The following is a 19,762-nucleotide window of genomic DNA, read 5'->3' on the forward strand; positions in this document are numbered from 1 at the left end:
GGCAGAGGGGGGTCTGTGAGTGATGGGGGCTCACTCATCACATACACTGTCCAGACCCACGTCTGTCATTATGGGATTGGTGTGTGTGGCACAGCTGTGGGCAGGGCCGCCATCAGGGGGGGGGGGGGGCTGCGGGGACTCCAGTCCCGGGCCCGCAGAGAGAGGGGGCCCGGGGAGCGGAAGGGTGACGTTGTGGAATGCAGTGATGGGCGGTACCGCACATCACTGCTGGAAGGCATCGGGGGCAGCCAAAGGAGAAAAGTCACTGGCTGGTATTTAATACATGGAGCCGTCCGCAAGCCAATCACAGCAACTCGCGGAACGGCAGTCAGCCAATCAGCAGCAGCCGCTGCTGATTGGCTGCAGTTCCGCGAGCCAATCACAGCTCGTGGAACAGCAGCCAGCCAATCAGCAGCGGCTGCTGCTGATTGGCTGGCTGCCGTTCCGCGAGTTGCTGTGATTGGCTTGCGACCGGCTCCATGTATTAACTGCCACCGAGACTCTCCTCCTCCTCTCTGGCAGCTGCCGGTGCATCCACCAGTGACAGGCGGTACCGCACATCACTCTGCGCTGAGGGGGCTCCCAGAGTCACGGAGATGGCCGAGTGTCCAGGTAAGTTTGGGCTCTGTTGTAGGGAGGGAGTGCCTAATTTATGTATTATATACAGTGTGTGTGTGTATATATATATAATATAATCATACACCTACATGTGGGTAAGTGCTGTTATATTACTTGCTGTGCTGACACTTACATTTGCATGCTCTTAATTTAATATAGCTAAGCACCAGAGGCTTTTGTTTGTTGTATGTATGTTATGTATATGTATATGTGTATGTATATGTGTATGTATATGTGTATATATATATATATATATATCTATATATATATACACACACAAAACATCTTGTGCTTAGATATGTTAAATTAAAAACATGCAAATAAAAATGTCAGCACAGCAAGTAACATAACAGCACTTGCAGAGGGCGGTGTGCAGAAGGAGGTGTGCAGAGGGCGGTGTGCAGAGGGAGGTGTGCAGAGGGAGGTGTGCAGAGGGCGGTGTGCAGAGGGAGGTGTGCAGAGGCGGTGTGCAGATGGAGGTATGAAGATGGAGGTGTGCAGAGTGCGGTGTGCAGAGGGAGGTGTGCAGAGGGCAGTGTGCAGAGGGAGGTGTGCAGAGGGCGGTGTGCAGAGGGAGATGTGCAGAGGGTGGTGTGCAGAGGGCGGTGTGCAGAGGGAGGTGTGCAGAGGGTGGTGTGCAGAGGGTGGTGTGCAGAGGGCGGTTTGCAGAGGGCGGTGTGCAGAGGGAGGTGTGCAGAGGGAGGTGTGCGGTGTACAGATGGTGTGCAGATGGCGGTGTGCAGAGGGCGGTGTGCAGAGGGAGGTGTGCGGTGTACAGAGGGAGATGTACAGAGGGCGGTGTGCAGAGGGTGGTGTGCAGAGGGTGGTGTGCAGTGGGCGGTGTGCAGATGGAGGTGTGCAGAGGGCGGTGTGCAGATGGCAGAGGGCGGTGTGCAGAAGGCGGTGTGCAGAGGGCGGTGTGCAGAGGTAGGTGTGCAGAGGGCAGTGTGCAGAGGGCGGCGTGCAGAGGGCGGCGTGCAGAGGGAGGCGTACAGAGGGAGGCGTGCAGAGGGAGGCGTTCAGAGGGCGGCGTGCAGAGGGCGGTGTGCAGAGGGCGGTGTGCAGAGGGAGGTGTGCAGAGGGCGGTGTGCAGAGGGAGGTGTGCAGATGGCGGTGTGCGGTGTACAGATGGAGGTGTGCAGAGGGCGGTGTGCAGAGGGAGGTGTGCAGAGGGCGATGTACAGTGGGCGGTGTGCAGAGGGCGGTGTGCAGAGGGCGGTGTGCAGATGGAGGTGTGCAGAGGGCGGCGTGCAGTGTGCAGAGGGCGGTGTGCAGAGGGCAGAGGGCGGTGTGCAGAGGGCGGTGTGCAGAGGGCGGTGTGCAGAAGGCGGTGTGCAGAGGGCGGTGTGCAGAGGACGGTGTGCAGAGGGCGGTGTGCAGATGGAGGTGTGCGGTGTACAGATGGAGGTGTGCAGAGGGAGGTGTGCAGATGGACGCGTGCAGAGGGCGTAGAGATGGCGGTGTGCAGAGGGTGGTGTGCAGATGGAGTTGTGCAGATGGAGGTGTGCAGAGGGCGGTGTGCAGATGGAGGTGTGAAGAGGGCAGTGTGCAGAGGGCGGTGTGCAGAGGGCGGTGTACAGATGGTGGTGTGCAGATGTAGGTGTGCAGATGGAGGTGTGCATAGGGCAGTGTGCAGAGGGAGGTGTGCAGAGGGAGGTGTGCAGAGGGCGGTGTGCAGATGGAGGTGTACGGTGTACAGATGGAGGTGTGCAGATGGAGGTGTGCAGAGGGCGGTGTGCAGAGGGCGGTGTGCAGAGGGAGGTGTGCAGAGGGCGGTGTGCAGAGGGCGGTGTGCAGAGGGCGGTGTGCAGATGGAGGTGTGCAGAGGGCGGTGTGCAGAGGGCGGTGTGCAGAGGCGGTGTGCAGAGGGAGGTGTGCAGAGGGCGGTGTGCAGAGGGAGGTGTGCAGAGGGCGGTGTGCAGAGGCGGTGTGCAGAGGGAGGTGTGCAGAGGGCGGTGTGCAGATGGAGATGTGCAGAGGGCGGTGTGCAGAGGGCGGTGTGCAGAGGGAGGTGTGCAGAGGGCGGTGTGCAGATGGAGGTGTGCGGTGTACAGATGGAGGTGTGCAGATGGAGGTGTGCAGAGGGCGGTGTGCAGAGGGCGGTGTGCAGAGGGAGATGTGCAGAGGGCGGTGTGCAGAGGGCGGTGTGCAGATGGAGGTGTGCGGTGTACAGAGGGAGGTGTGCAGAGGGCGGTGTGCAGAGGGAGGTGTGCAGAGGGCGGTGTGCAGAGGGAGGTGTGCAGAGTGCGGTGTGCAGATGGAGGTGCACAGAGGGCGGTGTGCAGATGGAGGTGTGCGTGGGGATTTAATATGCATTTCTGTAACATGGGCCTAATTCAGAGATGTGCACTAATGCTGCCGCAGCTGTTAATATATGCTAATGCAACAGCGGTCGGGACTTGTATTGAGACGCCCACAAGAGCCCTCGCAGCTGTTCGCAACTATACGCGCAAACGCAGCATCGGACGCAGATCAGGCAAACGCCAACTCCCCGAGTACAGCTGGGTACACACTAGATGATTTTATGAACGATTTGGCCGATACTGATGCATTGTAATGACAAATCGTTCATATCGTCACTATGCAGCATGGCCCCCGCCGTCGTTCCATCGCTGCTGCCATCGTCCAGTATGTATGCACTATGGACCTGATTCATACCCTGTCGCTAAGTTGCGCTCGATCTGAGCGATTTTCCTCCGTCTGAGCATGCGTATAATTCCCAGTGCGCGTGCGCAAGCCAGTCTTTGCGATGTAATTTTGGTTGCTCGTAAGCCACTATCAGGTCGCTGCTTTGAGTGATGGGTGGTAACAGGAGAAGGTGCATGTGAACGGGGGAGTGGATGTGCAAACGCAGGCGTGTCAGGCCGTCAAAACGCCGTGTAAAGGGCGTGCATAATTAGCAAAGTAGCGTCATGGTACACGTCACCTGCCTGTATGTCAGGCCGCACTGATCGCTGTGCTTGCGGTGGGGAAAGACAACCTCAAGGGCTGCGAGCAGCTCCGATGGCTCTCCATGTTCCCGATTAATCCTACAGTTCCTGGAGATGACGTGTACTGCGAGTGGCAAGGGGGCGTCTTTATACACTTGCGAGCGCACTTTGCCATAGCTCGCAAAGACATAAAGGGTGCCCATACACGACGCAATGCGAGCGCTTCATTTAAATATCCAGCCCCTTTTGCCAGCGAACGGCCGCAATTTGTGATCAGGTCTGAATGAGCTCCAATGTCACTATGCAGCATGGCCCCCGCCATTGTTCCATCGCTGCCGGCATCGGTTACCGTCACTAGCGACATCGCGCTGGGTACACATCGTCCAGTGTGTATGTCACTATGCAGCATGGCCCCCGCCGTTGTTCCATCGCTGCCGGCATCGGGTACCGTCACTAGCGACATCGCACTGGGTACACATCGTCCAGTGTGTATGTCACTATGCAGCATGGCCCCCACCGTCGTTTCATCACTGCCGGCATCGGGTACCGTCACTAGCGACATCGCGCTGGGTACACATCGTCCAGTGTGTATGTCACCCACACTGCGAATGCAGACTCGCCGCGTGTGACTACGGTCTTGTACCGTGACTCAGATGTATGCGCAATGGCAAAAAATCGCTCCATTTGCAAAAACATCATAGCGTAAATCTCAGGCCCCATAAACGGACTCAGATGCATCTAACGCTTAGAGAAAGAGGGAAACGTGCGAGCCTTGGCGGCGTACAGTAAGGGCCTCATCCCCCTCGTACAGACCTCAGGGGAGCCACGTGGGTGACAGCAGGCGTTTCTCTGGTGGGTGTAACATACTGATGACGACTCTGGCGATCGGCAGCCACTTCTGTCCCTCCTGCTGTATATAGATCATTAATGTGGCTGCTATTATATAACGTAGCGCCCATCCAATCACAGTACTTGGCTGATATTTGCATTCATTAATAACACTTCTATCATTTGCATACGGTGTTTCAGGGCCTGATTCAGAGATGGACATAATGGTGATTACGGCGCAGATCAAGCGATTATTTGCCACTGCACGTCCGTATAAATCACACGGCGCCTGCGCAGCGATCGCACCGCGATTACGGATGCACAGAGGATCCACTTACAGTGTGAGTGACAGGTAGTTTCGGGGTGGTAACGGGAGGTGGTCAGGAAGACGCAGGCGCGTCTGACGGTTAGGACGCCGGTACATGGGCACGCATAAATTAGCCCTTGCGATTTCCTGCGTAGCATGAGAGCCCTCTGCGTGTCAGGAGGCGAGTCAGCTGGTCAGACCGGCCGCAAGGGCAAGTTGGGCGCTCGATGTGCGTCAGTGTTGCGATATTTACGCAGGTAAGCGACGTCGTACGCATGTGAGAAGGCAGCGGAGGACGTCATTACGCCCGGGTGATCTTTGGAACCATTAGCATGTTTTTGCAGCTGCGCTGCGTACGAAACCACAGCGGCATTGCGCATTAGCGTCCATCCCTGCATCAGGGCCTCAGTATGATATTACATTGTATACACATTGGGTAATGTTACTATGGGGCCTACTTACCATTAATTATTAGTGGCTTATTAGTGGGGGGGGGGTTAACCGCAAATATTTAGTATCACCCCCATGTATGAAAGTGGGACCACAGCGGATATCTCCGATACCGCAGCCCCCGTGGGATGCTGGCAGATTGAGGCGAGGAGCGTATTGTATATTACATGTCGTTTTGAATCTTGGTTGCGTCGCAGACGCAGCGAAATACCGCTCACCGCGTACCAGAGACGCTAAGCGGCGACACTAACCGCTCAGGAATTGTATTTACACAGGTACAGTCACAGAGGGAGCGCTGTGGAATTTGGCGTGAGGTAACGTCGCGTCCGCTGCGTCGTAGCACTTCTTATACAGATTCAGGCTCCGGGAAGTGGTAATATGAAAACGCTCGTTTCAGCCTTCCCCTTGTGCATTAGCGCTATCCGGAGAGTGCGGCCCTGAGACGCCAACTTTCACTGCCCGTGGACGGAGCAACTCCGCCTGTTCTGAACAATCCACAATCGGCGCACCATGGAGAGCGCCAGCCGCCCTTGCACCAGCCAATGACAGGCGCGGTGTCTCCTTCTCAACTCTGTATAAACATGGCGTCCGTGGCTCTGCCGCGCTCACAGACACTCCCACAACACGCCCATGAGACAGACTTTATTTTTGCGCATATTTCAGGGTCATCGCCCAGGAAAGCGCATGGTTTTAACTTTCTGCTCCTAAAGCCAGTGATCCCGTGTGTAACAGCGTACACTCAGTGGTATACAGGCGCCATAGGGGTTTTCAGTATTTTTTTTTGCGCAGTAGCAAATAATCGCTCAACCCTGCCAACATCGGTATTGTGTTCAGGTTGCGTCCGCCTATGAATCGTGCCCTCAGTCACACAGATGTACAAACGTCGCACACCCCATTGATTAGTGTACGCTAGCAATGCAGTTATGTCGCTACCGGTTGTTTATGTGAATAACTTGCAAATTTTGCGCAAAAAAAGAAAAGTGCTCGGCGTGTCCTAGTCGCACGGTTCGGGCGTACAGAGAGGGGCTATTTAGTGCAGCTGAAGCCACGGTTTAAAAGGACACATCTGTATATATTTATTTTCGGTGATATAAGTTGCATATATACATACTGTAGCTATCTATATACTGCTGTGTTGTTATGATTGGATGGATCTATGCCGTGTTATGATTGGATGGATCTGTGCCGTGTTGTTATGATTGGCTGGATCTGTGCTGTGTTATGATTGTATGGATCTGTGCTGTGTTATGATTGGATGGATCTATGCCGTGTTATGATTGGATGGATCTGTGCCGTGTTATGATTGGATGGATCTGTGCCGTGTCATGATTGGATGGATCTGTGCCGTGTTATGATTGGATGGATCTGTGCCGTGTTGTTATGATTGGCTGGATCTGTGCTATGTTATGATTGGATGGATCTGTGCTGTGTTATGATTGGATGGATCTGTGCCGTGTTATGATTGGATGGATCTGTGCCGTGTTATGATTGGATGGATCTGTGCCGTGTTATGATTGGATGGATCTGTGCCGTGTTATGATTGGATGGATCTGTGCCGTGTTGTTATGATTGAATGGATCTGTGCCGTGTTGTTATGATTGGATGGATCTGTGCTGTGTTGTTATGATTGGATGGATCTGTGCCGTGTTATGATTGGATGGATCTGTGCCGTGTTGTTATGATTGGATGGATCTGTGCCGTGTTGTTATGATTGGATGGATCTGAGCCGTGTTGTTATGATTGGATGGATCTGTGCCGTGTTGTTATGATTGGATGGATCTGTGCCGTGTTGTTATGATTGGATGGATCTGAGCCGTGTTGTTATGATTGGATGGATCTGTGCCGTGTTATGATTGGATGGATCTGTGCCATGTTGTTATGATTGGATGGATCTGTACCATGTTGTTATGATTGGATGGATCTGTGCCGTGTTGTTATGATTGGATGGATCTGTGCCGTGTTATGATTGGATGGATCTGTGCCGTGTTGTTATGATTGGATGGATCTGTGCCGTGTTGATATGATTGGATGGATCTGTGCCGTGTTGATATGATTGGATGGATCTGTGCCGTGTTGTTATGATTGGATGGATCTGTGCCGTGTTGTTATGATTGGATGGATCTGTGCCGTGTTATGACTGGATGGATCTGTGCCGTGTTATGATTGGATGGATCTGTGCCGTGTTGTTATGATTGGATGGATCTGTGCCGTGTTGTTATGATTGGATGGATCTGTGCCGTGTTGTTATGATTGGATGGATCTGTGCCGTGTTGTTATGATTGGATGGATCTGTGCCATGTTATGATTGGATGGATCTGTGCCGTGTTATGATTGGATGGATCTGTGCCGTGTTGTTGTTATTGGATGGATCTGTGCTCTGTTATGAATGGATGGATCTGTGCCGTGTTGTTATGATTGGATGGATCTGTGCCATGTTGTTTTGATTGGATGGATCTGTGCCATGTTATGATTGGATGGATCTGTGCCGTGTTGTTATGATTGGATGGATCTGTGCCGTGTTGTTTTGATTGGATGGATCTGTGCCATGTTATGATTGGATGGATCTGTGCCGTGTTGTTATGATTGGATGGATCTGTTCCGTGTTATGATTGGATGGATCTGTGCTGTGTTGTTATGATTGGATGGATCTGTGCCGTGTTATGAATGGATGGATCTGTGCCGTGTTATGATTGGATGGATCTGTGCCGTGTTGTTGTGATTGGATGGATCTGTGCCGTGTTTTGATTGGATGGATCTGTGCCGTGTTGTTATGATTGGATGGATCTGTGCCGTGTTATGATTGGATGGATCTGTGCCGTGTTGTTATGATTGGATGGATCTGTGCCGTGTTGTTATGATTGGATGGATCTGTGCCGTGTTGTTATGATTGGACGGATCTGTGCCGTGTTATGATTGGATGGATCTGTGCCGTATTATGATTGGATGGATCTGTGTTGTGTTGTTATGATTGGATGGATCTGTGCCGTGTTGTTATGATTGGATGGATCTGTGCTGTGTTATGATTGGATGGATCTGTGCTGTGTTATGATTGGATGGATATGTGCCGTGTTATGATTGGATGGATCTGTGCTGTGTTATGATTGGATGGATCTCTGCCGTGTTATGATTGGATGGATCTGTGCCGTGTTATGATTGGATGGATCTGTGCCGTGTTGTTATGATTGAATGGATCTGTGCTGTGTTGTTATGATTGGATGGATCTGTGCCGTGTTGTTATGATTGGATGGATCTGTGCCGTGTTGTTATGATTGGATGGATCTGTGCCGTGTTGTTATGATTAGATGGATCTGAGCCGTGTTGTTATGATTGGATGGATCTGTGCCGTGTTGTTATGATTGGATGGATCTGTGCCGTGTTGTTATGATTGGATGGATCTGAGCCGTGTTGTTATGATTGGATGGATCTGTGCCGTGTTATGATTGGATGGATCTGTGCCATGTTGTTATGATTGGATGGATCTGTGCCGTGTTGTTATGATTGGATGGATCTGTGCCGTGTTGTTATGATTGGATGGATCTGTGCCGTGTTGTTATGATTGGATGGATCTGTGCCGTGTTGTTATGATTGGATGGATCTGTGCCGTGTTGATATGATTGGATGGATCTGTGCCGTGTTGTTATGATTGGATGGATCTGTGCCGTGTTTTTATGATTGGATGGATCTGTGCCGTGTTATGAATGGATGGATCTGTGCCGTGTTATGATTGGATGGATCTGTGCCGTGTTGTTATGATTGGATGGATCTGTGTCGTGTTGTTATGATTGGATGGTTCTGTGCCGTGTTATGATTGGATGGTTCTGTGCCGTGTTATGATTGGATGGATCTGTGCCGTGTTGTTATGATTGGATGGATCTGTGCCGTGTTGTTATGATTGGATGGATCTGTGCCGTGTTGTTATGATTGGATGGATCTGTGCCATGTTATGATTGGATGGATCTGTGCCGTGTTATGATTGGATGGATCTGTGCCGTGTTGTTGTTATTGGATGGATCTGTGCTCTGTTATGAATGGATGGATCTGTGCCGTGTTGTTATGATTGGATGGATCTGTGCCGTGTTGTTTTGATTGGATGGATCTGTGCCATGTTATGATTGGATGGATCTGTGCCGTGTTGTTATGATTGGATGGATCTGTGCCGTGTTGTTATGATTGGATGGATCTGTGCCGTGTTGTTATGATTGGATGGATCTGTGCCGTGTTGATATGATTGGATGGATCTGTGCCGTGTTGATATGATTGGATGGATCTGTGCCGTGTTGTTATGATTGGATGGATCTGTGCCGTGTTGTTATGATTGGATGGATCTGTGCCGTGTTATGAATGGATGGATCTGTGCCGTGTTATGATTGGATGGATCTGTGCCGTGTTGTTATGATTGGATGGATCTGTGTCGTGTTGTTATGATTGGATGGTTCTGTGCCGTGTTATGATTGGATGGATCTGTGCCGTGTTATGATTGGATGGATCTGTGCCGTGTTGTTATGATTGGATGGATCTGTGCCGTGTTGTTATGATTGGATGGATCTGTGCCGTGTTGTTATGATTGGATGGATCTGTGCCATGTTATGATTGGATGGATCTGTGCCGTGTTATGATTGGATGGATCTGTGCCGTGTTGTTGTTATTGGATGGATCTGTGCTCTGTTATGAATGGATGGATCTGTGCCGTGTTGTTATGATTGGATGGATCTGTGCCATGTTGTTTTGATTGGATGGATCTGTGCCATGTTATGATTGGATGGATCTGTGCCGTGTTGTTATGATTGGATGGATCTGTGCCGTGTTGTTTTGATTGGATGGATCTGTGCCATGTTATGATTGGATGGATCTGTGCCGTGTTGTTATGATTGGATGGATCTGTTCCGTGTTATGATTGGATGGATCTGTGCTGTGTTGTTATGATTGGATGGATCTGTGCCGTGTTATGAATGGATGGATCTGTGCCGTGTTATGATTGGATGGATCTGTGCCGTGTTGTTGTGATTGGATGGATCTGTGCCGTGTTGTTATGATTGGATGGATCTGTGCCGTGTTGTTATGATTGGATGGATCTGTGCCGTGTTATGTTTGGATGGATCTGTGCCGTGTTGTTATGATTGGATGGATCTGTGCCGTGTTGTTATGATTGGACGGATCTGTGCCGTGTTATGATTGGATGGATCTGTGCCGTATTATGATTGGATGGATCTGTGTTGTGTTGTTATGATTGGATGGATCTGTGCCGTGTTGTTATGATTGGATGGATCTGTGTCGTGTTGTTATGATTGGATGGATCTGTGCTGTGTTGTTATGATTGGATGGATCTGTGCCGTGTTATGATTGGATGGATCTGTGCCGTGTTATGATTGGATGGATCTGTGCCGTGTTGTTGTTATTGGATGGATCTGTGCTGTGTTATGAATGGATGGATCTGTGCCGTGTTGTTATGATTGGATGGATCTATGCCATGTTGTTATGATTGGATGGATCTGTGCCGTGTTATGATTGGATGGATCTGTGCCGTGTTGTTATGATTGGATGGATCTGTGCCGTGTTGTTTTGATTGGATGGATCTGTGCCGTGTTATGATTGGATGGATCTGTGCCGTGTTGTTATGATTGGATGGATCTGTGCCGTGTTATGATTGGATGGATCTGTGCTGTGTTGTTATGATTGGATGGATCTGTGCCGTGTTATGAATGGATGGATCTGTGCCGTGTTATGATTGGATGGATCTGTGCCGTGTTGTTATGATTGGATTAGGGAGGGGCGTGTGATAGAGACACTGATAAAGGGAAGTATAGACCGTATACAGCTACAGTCATTAGGGAGGGGCATGTGATAGAGACACTGATAAAGGGAAGTATAGACCGTATACAGCTACAGTCATTAGGGAGGGGCGTGTGATAGAGACACTGATAAAGGGAAGTATAGAGACCGTATACAGCTACAGTCATTAGGGCGGGGCGTGTGATAGAGACACTGATAAAGGGAAGTATAGACCGTATAACGCTACAGTCATTAGGGAGGGGCGTGTGGTAGAGACACTGATAAAGGGAAGTATAGACCGTATACAGGTACAGTCATTAGGGAGGGGCGTGTGATAGAGACACTATTAAAGGGAAGTATAGACCGTATACAGCTACAGTCATTAGGGAGGGGCAAGTTATAGAGACACTAATAAAGGGAAGTATAGACCGTATACAGCTACAGTCATTAGGGAGGGGCGTGTGATAGAGACACTGATAAAGGGACAGTCATTAGGGAGGAGCGTGTGATAGAGAAACTGATAAAGGGAAGTATAGACCGTATACAGCTACAGTCATTAGGGAGGGGCGTGTGATAGAGACACTGATAAAGGGAAGTATAGAGACCGTATACAGCTACAGTCCTTAGGGAGGGGCGTGTGATAGAGACACTAATAAAGGGAAGTATAGAGACCGTGTACAGGTGCAGACATTAGGGAGGGGCATGTGATAGAGACACTGATAAAGGGAAGTATAGACCGTATACAGCTACACTCATTAGGGAGGGGCGTCTGATAGAGACACTGATAAAGGGAAGTGTAGACCGTATACAGCTACAGTCATTAGGGAGGGGCGTGTGATAGAGACACTGATAAAGGAAGTATAGACCGTATACAGCTACAGTCATAAGGGAGGGGTGTGTGATAGAGACATTGATAAAGGGAAGTATAGAGACCGTATACAGCTACAGTCATTAGGGAGGGGTGTGTGATAGAGACACTGATAAAGGGAAGTATAGAGACCGTATACAGCTACAGTAATTAGGGAGGTATGTGTGATAGAGACACTGATAAAGGGAAGTATAGACCGTATACAGCTACAGTCATTAGGGAGGGGTGTGTGATAGAGACACTGATAAAGGGAAGTATAGACCGTATACAGCTATAGTCATTAGGGTGGGGCGTGTGATAGAGATACTAATAAAGGGAAGTATAGACCGTATACAGCTACAGTCATTAGGGAGGGGCGTGTGATGGGATTGGGGATCTTGTGTTGTTGTTCTATTGTTCTCCAACTTATCACTTATTTGTAATTATTCTGGATGGCTACAAATTGTGCCTCTTCCTCAGTGTCAGTCATACTACACCTATTCCATACATGCCCCCATCCCCTCTGTGCCCCCCACCACCATCAGTCCGTTTCCTGTCCATGCTGGGGACGGTGTGACGGAGGTTACTGGGTGCCCCATATATCTCACTGGTATTAATTCCTACAGAATTCTCACCAATATTGGCTCAGACTATAACATGTCGGCCTCCTCTGTGTTTAGGTGACAGACTCGCTTTGGTGTACTGTGCAGCATGAAATAAAATTATACCTGGTATTAATTAATTAACCTGAGGCTGAGAGGGCTGATGGTCATCTCCTTCCCATGCTGAGTCATGTGAGGGTGGCTGCCTGCACGGTCCCTCCTATATACAATAAGATAACCCAGGTGACGGAGTGACTGTGCGTTTATACCACCGGGGCTGGAGGGGACATAACAAATGCGTAGCATTCTGCGTTTTTTTTTCCTGGGGATTTATTTTAATATATAGAACCTAGGCCCTCATTCAGAGCCGCTCGCAATTAGCGCTCGCTCGTTCAGAAAAAGGGGGTGGCTATTCAAATGAACCGTACGCTCCTTGCGGTCTGTTGCCACCTCCATGTCTGAACGAGCGAACAAAACATGTGCTCGTTTATTTGATAAAAACGCCCCCTGGCCGCTCGCATCCTACGTCATGTCCGCTATTTATTAGATTAATCGAGTACATCGACCAGGGTATGAACTGCTCGCTATTCTTGTGGTTGGTTTTTGCTACCACAATTTTGCGAGCAGTTCTGGCCGTGTTGTTATGATTGGATGGATCTGTGCCGTGTTGTTATGATTGGATGGATCTGTGCCGTGTTATGAATGGATGGATCTGTGCCGTGTTATGATTGGATGGATCTGTGCCGTGTTGTTATGATTGGATGGATCTGTGTCGTGTTGTTATGATTGGATGGTTCTGTGCCGTGTTATGATTGGATGGATCTGTGCCGTGTTATGATTGGATGGATCTGTGCCGTGTTGTTATGATTGGATGGATCTGTGCCGTGTTGTTATGATTGGATGGATCTGTGCCGTGTTGTTATGATTGGATGGATCTGTGCCATGTTATGATTGGATGGATCTGTGCCGTGTTATGATTGGATGGATCTGTGCCGTGTTGTTGTTATTGGATGGATCTGTGCTCTGTTATGAATGGATGGATCTGTGCCGTGTTGTTATGATTGGATGGATCTGTGCCATGTTGTTTTGATTGGATGGATCTGTGCCATGTTATGATTGGATGGATCTGTGCCGTGTTGTTATGATTGGATGGATCTGTGCCGTGTTGTTTTGATTGGATGGATCTGTGCCATGTTATGATTGGATGGATCTGTGCCGTGTTGTTATGATTGGATGGATCTGTTCCGTGTTATGATTGGATGGATCTGTGCTGTGTTGTTATGATTGGATGGATCTGTGCCGTGTTATGAATGGATGGATCTGTGCCGTGTTATGATTGGATGGATCTGTGCCGTGTTGTTGTGATTGGATGGATCTGTGCCGTGTTGTTATGATTGGATGGATCTGTGCCGTGTTGTTATGATTGGATGGATCTGTGCCGTGTTATGTTTGGATGGATCTGTGCCGTGTTGTTATGATTGGATGGATCTGTGCCGTGTTGTTATGATTGGACGGATCTGTGCCGTGTTATGATTGGATGGATCTGTGCCGTATTATGATTGGATGGATCTGTGTTGTGTTGTTATGATTGGATGGATCTGTGCCGTGTTGTTATGATTGGATGGATCTGTGCTGTGTTGTTATGATTGGATGGATCTGTGCCGTGTTATGATTGGATGGATCTGTGCCGTGTTATGATTGGATGGATCTGTGCCGTGTTGTTGTTATTGGATGGATCTGTGCTGTGTTATGAATGGATGGATCTGTGCCGTGTTGTTATGATTGGATGGATCTATGCCATGTTGTTATGATTGGATGGATCTGTGCCGTGTTATGATTGGATGGATCTGTGCCGTGTTGTTATGATTGGATGGATCTGTGCCGTGTTGTTTTGATTGGATGGATCTGTGCCGTGTTATGATTGGATGGATCTGTGCCGTGTTGTTATGATTGGATGGATCTGTGCCGTGTTATGATTGGATGGATCTGTGCTGTGTTGTTATGATTGGATGGATCTGTGCCGTGTTATGAATGGATGGATCTGTGCCGTGTTATGATTGGATGGATCTGTGCCGTGTTGTTATGATTGGATTAGGGAGGGGCGTGTGATAGAGACACTGATAAAGGGAAGTATAGACCGTATACAGCTACAGTCATTAGGGAGGGGCATGTGATAGAGACACTGATAAAGGGAAGTATAGACCGTATACAGCTACAGTCATTAGGGAGGGGCGTGTGATAGAGACACTGATAAAGGGAAGTATAGAGACCGTATACAGCTACAGTCATTAGGGCGGGGCGTGTGATAGAGACACTGATAAAGGGAAGTATAGACCGTATAACGCTACAGTCATTAGGGAGGGGCGTGTGGTAGAGACACTGATAAAGGGAAGTATAGACCGTATACAGGTACAGTCATTAGGGAGGGGCGTGTGATAGAGACACTATTAAAGGGAAGTATAGACCGTATACAGCTACAGTCATTAGTGGTCAATGACGCTGCTGTTTTAAATATGCACACCCATAAAACGCCCGTTTTGACCATTAAGCACGCCTGCTATCGGATCTCCACTCCCCATTTCAAGCACCTTCCCCTGTTACCACCCACATACGCCTCAACCTGTCACTCAAATTATCAGGCATTCGCTATTTTGCGAGCACATGAATTTCGGCCGCACTAACTGGGTCGCGCATGCGTATAACGATCTGTACGCATGTGCAGTTTGGCAAACATCGCTCGGAGCGAACAAGCTGCCGCTTACGAGTGGATCTGAATCAGGCCCCTTGTTTTTTACTGCCTGAGTTTGCTGACCTTCATATTACCGTACATGGCTGCTTTTGGCCCGGCTACACCCATGCATGCTTGTACACAGACCAGGCACCTCTACAGTCTGCACTAAACCAGGCCCCAGGAATCTGCTCTGCACGATCGGATAGGTGGAACTATAGGAGAGGTTTCATTCAGTATCTGATCTAGAAGACAGACCTAGGGGTCTATTTACTAAGCAGACAGAGTGAAAAGTGATCAGAAAGTGATAAGGTACCAGCCAATCAGCTCCCAACTGTCATTTTTCAAACACAGCCTGTGAGATGACAGTTGGGAGCTGATTGGCTGGCACCTTATCACTTTCTTATCACTTTTCACTCTGTCTCCTAGCACTGTTTAGTAAATAGACCCCCTAGTATCCAAGTTTAATAAAGACTTGAGGTATTTTTGTTTCACGCGAGTTACCCGTGTTGGCATAGCTCGTTACCCTGTGCCTGAGAAGATGCCACACCTGGACGCTGTTTAATGAATGAACTCTGTCTCTTTCCATGAAACCAGACACCTCAAACTTCAAGGAACAACTTCTTTCATGTCCTGCCAGACGCTCCTGGGAAGTGCTGGCTCTGCAGGAGGCACTGAGGGTGCAGCTAATGATCAGATTGTGTGCATGGGGTTACACTGGCACAACCACGTCACATAGCCTTTTATCATGTCACTCTCATTGTCACCTTACATTGGAAGAGCAGCTCTGGCTTCTGGGGTGAAACTGATCATAAATAAAAAGTGAAAGGTAATAAGGTGGGAAGCTGCATGCCAGACCTGTGTGTGGTGTGTATTGCTGTATTCTGCTCACCAGGTGGCGCCCTTTCACTGCTATCACTTATTTCATTGTAATGTTAGTTAGACATTGATGTAAATGAACTCAATCTGTAGCTGTGTAATGTGAGATGCAATCTGGCAGGAACATGACAAATCATTTTAATAAGACAAATGCTGTTCATTTTTGCTTTATATATTCCTCTGAATGATTCATGTCCAATCATTTTTAGCTTTTAAATAATGCACTTAAAATACGTTTTGTTTTCTTCATGCGTGCCATCACCACAATCGTGACCGTTGTCCAGCCAGTCTCTCCTTACAGCACATAGCGGGTCTTTCTTAGGTCATTCCTTTCCCTACGTCCTTATATCAGGGAGAGGAGCGTCCTCCAACCAGCCCTTATATCAGGGAGAGGTGTGTCCAACCAGTCCTAATATCAGGGAGATGAGTGTCCTCCAACCAGTGCTTATATCAGGGAGAGGAGTGTCCAACCAGTCCTTATATCAGGGAGAGGAGTGTCCTCCAACCAGTCCTTATATCAGGGAGAGGTGTGTCCAACCAGTCCTTATATCAGGGAGAGGAGTGACCTCCAACCAGTCCTTATATCAGGGAGAGGCGCGTCCTCCAACCAGTCCTTATATCAGGGAGAGGCGCGTCCTCCAACCAGTCCTTATATCAGGGAGAGGCGCGTCCTCCAACCAGTCCTTATATCAGGGAGAGGAGTGTCCTCCAACCAGTCTTTATATTAGGGAGAGAAGCGTCCTCCAACCAGTCTTACATCAGGGAAAGGAGCGTCCTCCAACCAGCCCTTCTATCAGGGAGAGGAGTGTCCTCCAACCAGCCCTTCTATCAGGGAGAGGAGTGTCCTCCAAACAGCCCTTCTATCAGGGAGAGGAGTGTCCTCCAACCAGTCCTTCTATCAGGGAGAGGAGTGTCCTCCAACCAGTCATTTTATCAGGGAGAGGAGTGTCCTCCAACCAGTCCTTCTATCAGGGAGAGGAGTGTCCTCCAACCATTCCTTCTGTCAGGGAGAGGAGTGTCCTCCAACCAGTCCCTATATCAAGGAGAGGAGTGTCCTCCAACCAGTTCTTGTATCAGTGAGAGGAGTATTCTCCAACCAGTCCTTCTATCTGTCCTTATATCATGGAGAGGAGTGTTCTCCAACCAGTCCTTCTATCTGTTCTTATATCAGGGAGAGAGTGTTCTCCAACCAGTCCTTCTATTTGTCCTTATATCATTGAGAGGAGTGTTCTCCAACCAGTCCTTCTATCTGTCCTTATACCAGGCAGAGGAGTATTCTCCAACCAGTCCTTCTATCTGTCCTTATATCATGGAGAGGAGTGTTCCCCAACCAGTCCTTCTATCTGTCATATCATGGAGAGGAGTGTTCCCCAACCAGTCCTTCTATCTGTCCTTATATCATGGAGAGGAGTGTTCCCCAACCAGTCCTTCTATCTGTCCTTATATCATGGAGAGGAGTGTTCTCCAACCAGTACTTCTATCTGTCCTTATATCAGAGAGAGGAGTGTTCTCCAACCAGTCCTTCTATCTGTCCTTATATCATGGAGAGGAGTGTCTCCAACCAGTCCTTCTATCTGTCCTTATATCAGGGAGAGGAGTATTCTCACACATTCCCACACACTCATCACACATGGGTCAGTAACCTCATATCAGGCGACAGGCAGCGATGGTCTCCGCCTCGTATCAGGCGACAGGCAGCTATGGTCTCAGCCTCGTATCAGACAACAGGTAGTGATAGTCTCAGCCTCGTATCAGGCAACAGGTAGTGACGGTCTCAGCCTCGTATCAGTCGACAGGCAGCGATGGTCGCAGCCTCATATCAGGCGACAGGCAGCGATGGTCTCAGCCTCATATTAGGCGACAGGCAGCGATGGTCGCAGCCTCGTATCAGGCGACAGGCAGCGATGGTCGCAGCCTCGTATCAGGCGACAGGCAGCGATGGTCTCAGCCTCGTATCAGGCGACAGGCAGCGATGGTCTCAGCCTCATATCAGGCGACAGGCAGCGATGGTCGCAGCCTCATATCAGGCGACGGGCAGAGATGGTCGCAGCCTCATCTGTTAAACAGATCCGATTTTTATCAGTATACAGCCAGACTGGGACATTGGGCCTCATTCAGACCCACTCGCAAGCGGCTGTCCGCTCGCAAGTGGGTCGATGGTGTGCACTGCGCATGCGCACGACGGAGGGAGCTCCGTCGTGCGCATGCGCCAGACGCGACGAGCAAAGGATTTTCCTTCGCTCGTTGTGTCTGATCAAAGGGGGCGTGCTGTCGATGTTGATTGACAGCACGCCCCCTTTGGTGGGCGTGCCGGGGCGTGCCTGCCAGACGGAGGCGTTCCCAAGGGAACGCCTACCGTCAGAAGCCGGCCCCACTGACATCACTAGTCTGATAGAGCCAAAATCACTCCAGGGCTTGGGTCCGTCCTCCTCTATACCCCGCCCCCGGCCACAGCACCTCAGTTTGAGTTGGTGCCCCCAAAAGCTTTCTATTTTTATTTAAAAAAAAAAAAAAGCCTGTTAGATTTTTATTTTAAAACAGAGGCTCTAGTGTGGCAGCGACGGGCTGTCTATGCAGACGCCCACGCTGCCGCTCTCCTTCCCCGCTGGCGCCGCGACGCCAGTACTGCACTGGGGATCGCGGCGGGAGGCCAGAGTCCGTACTAGCCGGACTCTGGGTCCCTCCCTGGACTGCTGCCGGGGACAAGGTAAGCCGCGAGTCGCCGATTGCCTGCACATGCAGTCCTTTGCCCCCGGTCCTAGGGGACAGACCGGGGGCCGCTAGCGGTGGCGGCGGGCTCCCCCTCTGAGGAGGAATAACCCGTGGGACCACTAGACCACCAGGGATATATGGCAAGCGGGATGCCGGCAAGCCCTGGGGTTAATATGCTAGCCAGGGGAGGAAGCCTTCCCTGTCAGCGGCTCCTCCCCTCAGCTCAGCGCGCCTTTCAGCACGGAGTCTGGCGTCGCTGAGCTGCAGTTACACGGCCACTCCTCTGAGGTCTCTGGGGGCCATTTTCTACAAGTGGCAGCGCAGATCTTCAGGGAGCACGCGGACCGGTCCCCCTGTGTACCTCTCCCCTGATTAAGGACAGCGTACACAGCACTATAGCCCTCCCAGACACTGAACCTGGGCAGGTTGATTGTAGTGGAAAGGTGCAGTGAGTATATCTTCCTGCATGGTATGTGACTTTTGCTAGTGCTGCCTGTCTGTGCTTATTTTCCGCTTACTGTCAGCTTATACCTATCCCTTTACTTCTCCTACAAGCCCTACAGGTGTGCGGGGGAAGGGCGTTTCTGCAGACCTCACCTATATAAATCACGTATTTGTGAGGTCCGTCACATACAGTTGTGTGCTACACAGTGCCGTATTGTGGGCTGTTGTTTAGCACACCGGTGAGTGCGTTTTCTTCTGCCCTGTTGCCAGATATATTTTTTGACTATATAATATATTCTGTCATGTCAGACGAGGAGGTTGAGCACTCAGTGGCTCCGGTGTTGGCCTCCTGCGTACGCTGTTCTGCAGGAGTAGATAGGGAGGATTTGTCACAGGATGGCCTGTGTAGTCGATGCCAGGTGGCTCCTGGCCCATCCAGACCTTCTCTGGCGCAGGAACCACCGTGGGCGATGTTTTCTCAAGTGCTGGTGTCTATTGCGGACCGTCTGTCGGTCCCGACTGCTCTCCCTACTAGGGCGTTGCTCCAGCCGACCATCCCCCATTCCCCGGGTGTCCCGCAGTTATTGCGGAGTCCTCCTGGGTCTCAATCAGTAGGTCCCTATGCGGGGTTGCCTATGTATATACAGG

At 50.0% G+C, this 19,762-nt stretch overlaps 1 protein-coding gene across 1 annotated transcript in view; it reads left to right on the forward strand.

Moving 5' to 3' along the window:
- Window positions 1-501: 501 nt before the first annotated feature.
- The window catches only part of LOC148453819 (dystrobrevin beta-like), a 31,964-nt gene continuing 12,703 nt past the window's right edge, over window positions 502-19,762 (forward strand). The window contains exon 1 of the mRNA XM_088461650.1: window positions 502-612. The gene's annotated coding sequence lies outside the window, so the exon portion shown is untranslated. The remainder of the gene's footprint in view (window positions 613-19,762) is intronic.

This window comes from Taudactylus pleione, unplaced genomic scaffold (genome assembly GCF_031769625.1).
Source record: "Taudactylus pleione unplaced genomic scaffold, aTauple2 ptg001085l, whole genome shotgun sequence".
Classification (NCBI taxonomy): domain Eukaryota; kingdom Metazoa; phylum Chordata; class Amphibia; order Anura; family Myobatrachidae; genus Taudactylus; species Taudactylus pleione.